The sequence below is a fragment of the Papaver somniferum genome, chromosome 5, assembly GCF_003573695.1.
Source record: "Papaver somniferum cultivar HN1 chromosome 5, ASM357369v1, whole genome shotgun sequence".
Taxonomy (NCBI): Eukaryota; Viridiplantae; Streptophyta; class Magnoliopsida; order Ranunculales; family Papaveraceae; genus Papaver; species Papaver somniferum.
This window is the reverse complement of record NC_039362.1, coordinates 197997976-198005070: the sequence shown is the minus strand read 5'-3', so window position 1 is coordinate 198005070 and position 7095 is coordinate 197997976. Positions and strand designations below refer to the sequence as shown.

The 7095-nt window shown below is 35.7% G+C and overlaps 1 protein-coding gene across 1 annotated transcript in view; it reads left to right on the top strand.

Moving 5' to 3' along the window:
- The window catches only part of LOC113284223, a 5388-nt gene extending 4617 nt beyond the window's left edge, over positions 1 to 771 (top strand). Inside the window, exon 5 of the mRNA XM_026533636.1 lies at positions 65 to 771. The gene's annotated coding sequence lies outside the window, so the exon portion shown is untranslated. The remainder of the gene's footprint in view (positions 1 to 64) is intronic.
- The last annotated feature ends 6324 nt before the right edge of the window (positions 772 to 7095 follow it).

The following is a 7095-nucleotide window of genomic DNA, read 5'->3' as shown; positions in this document are numbered from 1 at the left end:
TTTTTTTTTTTTCTTTTGTAGGTTTTCGTGTCAATGAACTTACTAAGTGAAATTTGCATGACAGCTACGGGGAATTTTCAAATTGAAATTTGCATGGCAGCTACGGGGAATTTCCAAATTCCACTGGTGTTACCAATCCAACTAGATTTTGTGCCCGTGCTACGCACCGGGGGACCCGAAAACCATACACATTTTATTTTCTTTTAACCATATTTTTGGTTTGGTGTGATGTGGCTTCGTCTCGCCCCGGCTCGCATTTTTTACTTGTTGTCGCAGGGTTTCCACCGCCCCATTATTTAGGAGTTTTGATTTGGTGTGGCTCGGCTTCGCCTCGCCCCAATGCATGCTAAGGAGTTTTTGATTTGATATGGCTTGGCTTCACCTCGCCCCGTCGCATAGAATTTTTGATTTTGTGTGGATCGGCTTCGCCTCGTCCCGATGCATACTTAGGATTATTAATCTTGTCTGGTTCGATGCATGTTTAGGATTTTTAATTTGGTGTGGTTTGGATTCCTCTCACCTATTCCCGATGCATGCCGAGGATTTTCGATTTGGTATAGCTCGGCTTCTCCTCGCCCCTCGCTTCGGATATTGATTTGGTGTTTGTTTTTATTTTCTTTCTTTTTTTTATCTTTGTTGGACAGTGTTTGAAAAGATGGTGATAGGAGTTGATAGAAATATAAAGCCATTTCCAATAGCATTCAACAAAAATAATAACCAGTGTACTTATTAATTAATACATACCTAGTCAATATAGAAAAAAATTCACTATTTGTACCGGAGTAGTAAACAAAAAAGCATATGTGAAACCAAAATTAACCCTTGGGCTTTATGTTCCCCCTCAATTGTGCGCTGCAAGGCCTCGATCATGTCTTGACTGAAAAGAAACACAAAACAAAAAATAAAAAAGTATCAGTATTGCTACTGTTATTGTGTAGATTGTAGTTGTGATAGAGTCAATGGTGTTGAGGATCAACACTCCACCTAAAAACCATATACTTACTTATTCTTATAAACTAAATCTGATTATGTGTTACGGTTAATACTGTAATGAAAAACAGCAACCTAACTTAGTTTTAAAGCCTCCTCAAAAGTAAACTGGAATCAGCAATTCTCGCTGCAATGAAAAACAATAGCATATATTTCGTAATCCATTACTCCTCTAATACAGACAACCTTAAACATAAGAAATATTGGAGATCATGGTTTAAAAAGGCGCTTCTGGGGTGCGCTTTTGGGTGCTTTTTTGCGCTTTAGGTCATAGGCGCTTCTAGAGCACCGCTCTGTGATTTGGTATATATTAGAAGATGAAAAGTTGGGCTTTGAGGCTCAATTGGGCCTGTTACACGTTTGCTAATACTTATAAACCTAATTTTTTTTATTCCCTCTTTTAGAAATGTTTCTTCTTCTGCCTCTTCTTCTATGATGCAAAAGTTGGAAATGATGATCATGATGACAATGACTGCCTACATGATGATATGAATGATGCAAAAATTCGTGGCTAATATACTTTGATAGCTCTTGAGTAGAATAGGTGTATCAGTATGCTTAGTTAGTTTAATTATGTATTATGTCTGAAGTTCGTAATTTTCTTTTATTAGGTTGGAGACTTCTTATTTATATATATTATTATATATTTTATAAAGCTCGCTTTCGCTTTACGCTTTTGCAACGCTTTACGCTTTGATATGAAAGCGCTTCGCCCCACGCTTTCGCTTTTTAAAACCTTGTTGGAGATCAATTTAAAATTACTCTTTTTTTACTCTAATTCTATTGATTGGTGTAAAAATGGATTGTGGGTTCATTTGAGTGCCAAGAGATGATCACTGTGATTTTTAATGCCATCTGCAGGAGTATTAGATATAGTTCCTTCCCTGGGATGGGAGGATGGATTGTCTTAAATCATAGTTTGATCTAAAAGTAAAATTAGGGGTTTTTGTTGTTGGATTACCAGTATGTTAATAATTGAACGAAACACACGTTTTGATTGTTATCAAACTCTTGGAAAAAAAGAAAAAAAAAAACTCAAAGTAAGAAATCGTACCTGCAAAATAAGAAAAACAGTGAATAATCAAAAGTATCATTAATCATTAATCACTAAATCTAAAAGAGATTAAACAGTTAATGAAAGAAAGAGATCAGAAAGATAGTAGAGATGCGGCAGGAGAAAAAAAGGAGGGAACAACAATACCTAAACTCCAAATTGAATCTGTTGCAACCCACTGTATCAAGTACCCACTTTCACTGATAAAAAAAGTACGCAAACTCTCGTTCAATACAGTTTATATTTGAGTCACAGACCACTTGAGTATGTGTGGAAAAGTATAATGATAACGACAATGAGATATATGTGTTTAATGAGAGAGGACAATATTTACTTTGGTGCAACGATATTAACATCCACATAGGGCAGTTGCAATGACCAGTTACTCAACTATGACTCATCAAAATTAGAACTATCAACCCACATGCAAGAAATACGAAACCTTGGTGGCATGACAACAGTAAAGAGATATGACTTAACTGGGAGTAGATAAGACCTTATAAGTCTGTGTTTATAGCAATCTGACTCTATGGAAAGATGTACTATCTCAAACAACGCATCACCAGTACAGAAACGTTCTGAGTTGGTTCAAAGCTTTGTTTCTCCTGAGAAATATCTCACATATTCTTCATTGTCTGAAACTGTGTATAATTGGGAAACACGCCTAGATGAACAGTTGGATGATATTTCGGATGAAAGTGATTCAGAGGAGGGATATGTTGTTGATGAGGAAGTCTCGCAATACATCAAGCCTTTTGACCATCTCACGAAGAAAAATAAGTAAACATCTTACTTGGCTGAGTTTCTGACCCCTCTCTGTCTAGAAAACAAGAAAATGAGAAAACTCTTTAAAGGTTACGATTTTGGATATAATCTCTTACAATCCCTTATTAAAGATCGTGAAGAAGATGTACGTTCAAAGAATTCTGAATGTGAAAATCTTCGTCGAAATCTCTTTATGTTGAAAAAAACTTGCAGAATCTGAAGCAAGGTGTGACTCTCAACAAAATTGTTTCAATGACAGAGAAAGTGTCTTTCTCTCTCGAGAAAAACGCCTTGAGGCTGATTTAGCTCATGCTCTTGATAAAATCAAGATGTTGGAGGAGGACTTGGAAAAGTTCAATACTAGTTCGAAAAAATTAACCACTATGCTAGGAGCAAGTAAAAATCATCGTAATACACAAGGTTTGGGCTATAAGGGAATAGATGCTCCATGTATTAGCAAAGAGGTAAAATTTGTCAAGGCTAGTGATTCTTCTCAACAAAAGGTTTCCACTGATGGCAAAAGTTAAATACCTTCACTGGCAGTTAAGGTTTGAAAGAGCAAATTTTATCAACCTCCAAAGCCAGCACATACGAATCCGGGTAAGAACATTCCTTATATTTGTCATTATTGTGAAACAAAGGTCACCTGAAAAGGAGATGTCATTTTCGTATAAGGAATTAGAAACTTCATGATGTTCTTGTTTGGGAATCACAAGAATTTATGAAACCAAGATCATATGTTAAGGATAATCCCCTTTAGGCAAAATAATCAATGCTGTAATAAATCTAGATTTTCCTAAGGGTGCACACGGTACGGTTCGGCTCGGTTCTTGGCGAGACTGAGTACCTGTACCTCCCTAGCCTCGGTTCCAAAATTTTGGACCGGTACATGTACCTTGTACCTCGGTTCCGGTACCATTCAGTACACGTACGGTACCAGGTACGGTTCCGGTACCAGTCGGTACTTTTCCAGACATATATTTCTGTCATTTTCCCAGAAAATCTAAGTACCTATTTTACCTGTTTTTCAATATATTAAGTAATATCTCAATCAAAGAACAAAGCAACAACTAATAAGTAACAATAATACTAGCAAACCAAAGGGCCAAACACACACAATAAAGTCTTGAAAATACGAAAAAAGAACAAGTAGCAGTAGGCAGTAGCATACAAATACACACACTAAGTCTTGAAAATGAGAAAATCTGAAAAAAGAACAACTAGCAGTGAAGCTAGTGTTGCAGTAGCAATGACTGGACAGTGGTGGCAATGACAAATACAAAGTCTTGAATCTTGATCTTCTAATCCATGTCAGCAGCACTTGTGGTGGTGGCATTATTGTTGATAGGACCAAGTAACGCTGCAAAAACAAATAATAGCAGTTGGTAACTATTAGTCTATATCTATTACTGCCAAACACAAGTAATAATGTAATATGTTTATCAATATATGTTTGTATAATTATATGTTACCTTCTTCAAGTTCAACATCATCATCTGGTATGTAATCAGATAGAAGATCAAGTTGTATTGGCTTCCTTAGCCTGTCTCTAGTCCAATAACAAATTTCAGCAACTAATCAAGATTATCTGCAACAATACACTTGATCAAGTCAGATAAACAAATCAATATTATCTACTCCTAAAACTTTAAGCAACAAAAAACCTATTCACATTAACTTCTCAGTACCTATTGATTCTTCATTTCAATAAAATCCATTTTATTTAGACAAACAGGGAGGTGATGAAACATAAGAAGATTCATGAAACATAAGAACTAACTACTTGTCATTCTTGTCCTGCTCTAACATGTAATTGCAGTTAACTACTTGGTACTTATATCATCATCAATAAAGTCTAACAGCAGTATAATGAACCAAATCGTAATCCCAGATTGCTAATTGTAACTAGTAGGAACACCTAACCCATATTAACTTTATAAACAAAAGTTACAAAACCACAAAATTTGAGCATTACTGCAAGTAAATGCACTTTTACAACACCAAAAGATTGAGTAACTAACTAATTATCTACCTACTTCTAGCAATCATGTAAATTAGAAATCAGAACAATTACTAACACCCTAATTTCATTAACAAAAAGAAAAAGAAGTACTCAAATTACTAAACATCACCATTACCATTCAAAGATTAGCACTAGACACTAGACAGTGAATTAGGAACAACATAATCCAAAACAACAACAAATCTCTAACCTTTTCCTTATCTTTCTCCACTCCTTTAGATAATCTGATTGATACTTAATCCAGTTCAGTTCCTTTCTTTTCCCTTTGTCTTACACTGTGAAAGTTAAACCCTAAAATAATCAGACATAGCTTTCAAGATCAAAAGATTCAAAACTTCACAAAAGTAATGATTACACATCGAAGCTTTGTCTTGATTATTCACGAATCATCAACTAAAACATGATTATAATGAAAGAGAGGTACACAGATAAGAAGATGCAGATTATAAGAAACGTTAACCTAAATTGAAGAAAAAAAATCAAAATCTGAAACATCTGATTACCTCTTAGTAAGAACTGAGACATAAACCAATATCAATCAACGAGACAAAGGAGTAATCCAATAGAGTTCTACATTTCTTCTCCTTCTCAGAGACGGAAAGAAACAAAGAAACGAAATTGAGAATAGAAACCCTAGCCCTATAATGTTTGCTTACATACCACAACTTAATCCAACGGTTATTATTGATCTATCATCCCCTAAATATGACGGCTACAACTAATCGGTACAGACGGTACGGTTCGGCATGGGACTAGGTCAGGACTGTGTACCTGTACCTCCCTAGCCTCGGTTCCTATTTTTAGGACCGGTACCTGTACCCCGTTCCTCGGTTCGGTACAAAACCAGGTACGGTTCGTCGGTCTGGCTCGGTTCCTGTGCACCCTTAGATTTTCCTATAAACGTCATACGAATCCTTTTCACAATCATAATAGTTATCAAAAGGATAACTTCGTAAAGATGAAGATAAGATCCGATGCTCCCAATTGGAGAAAACCTAACTTGCAAAAGAATAGTCAATCCAATTATCTTTCGAAAAATCTAGAAGAGAGTAATTGGAAGAAGGTTCTGGTTGTTCCTAAATGCACGCAGTTGTGGGTACCAAAGAAAGCCAATGATGCACTGAGTGTCAAAAGAAATGATCTCCCAGAAAATTCCATGACTATGGAGAAGGCAAAATCCATGATGTTGGAAGTTACAAATTTCTTGGGAAAAATGACATTAGATATGAAAGGTTCTAAAAGTTATCTCTTTCATGATAACTCAAAAGTGGAACACAAGAATCAGTAGAAGAAGAAACGTAATAAACCAAAAACTATAGATTGTGACAAATCCATGGTTGCGGAAAAGTCGGTTCCTGACACCTGTGGTGAGAAAGACATTGTTCACCAAAACACAACTTGATTGTATTGAAAGTGCATCCTCACCAAGAAATGCCATGTTATGTATACGGTGAGGGAAACATAAGAACTGGGGAACACACATTATGTTGGATATGATTTTGAATTTTTGATAAGATTGTAGAATTCGATTGGATTCTTCTAAAAAGGTATGTCTCTAGTCTTGAGAAAGATTTATGTTTTTATTATTTGCTTAAAGTACTTATAATGATTCATGTACCTTGTATTTTCGTTCATGTATACTAACTTGATTTGTGTTTAAGGTTCTTAAATGTTCCGGTTTGAAAATAGTTGTTCGAGATGTTTGGCCTTCTTGGTACACTTAAGGAATGCATACCAGTTTGCAAACTGAAATTTTGTAATAAAATCCATGGAAATTCGTTTGTATACCAGTTTGCAAACTGAAAATTCAATTACTCCCGTTTGCATAACCGTTTGCAAACTGGTCCGTAGAAGTCGATATTCGGTAAACTTGTTTTGGCCATAACTTCTTCGTCCGAATTCGGAATGACCTCATTCTTTTTGCATTCTCTTCCTATTTGAATTATCTTCAGAAAAGTGATGAGGATTCCTGAATTTGGATGAATTAAGATTGGTATTTGTCTCGTGTCTTGTTTTTGAGTGTTTTGCTCCGTTTCGTTGCACTTGTTCCCCTTGTCATGGACTTGGGAACTTGGATTATTGGAGTACTTATCTTCTAAGCTAATTTGTAGCTTTGTTAAGAATGTTGTTGGTGAATCACAAAGAAGAAAGTTCAAGAATGGGAAGTAGTACGCGTTACTCTGGGTTTCTTGAACGTTCAAATCCTCTTTTGTGAACTTCGGTGCATGGTCGTTATTAACTTTGTATTTTCTTCTTTGTTAAG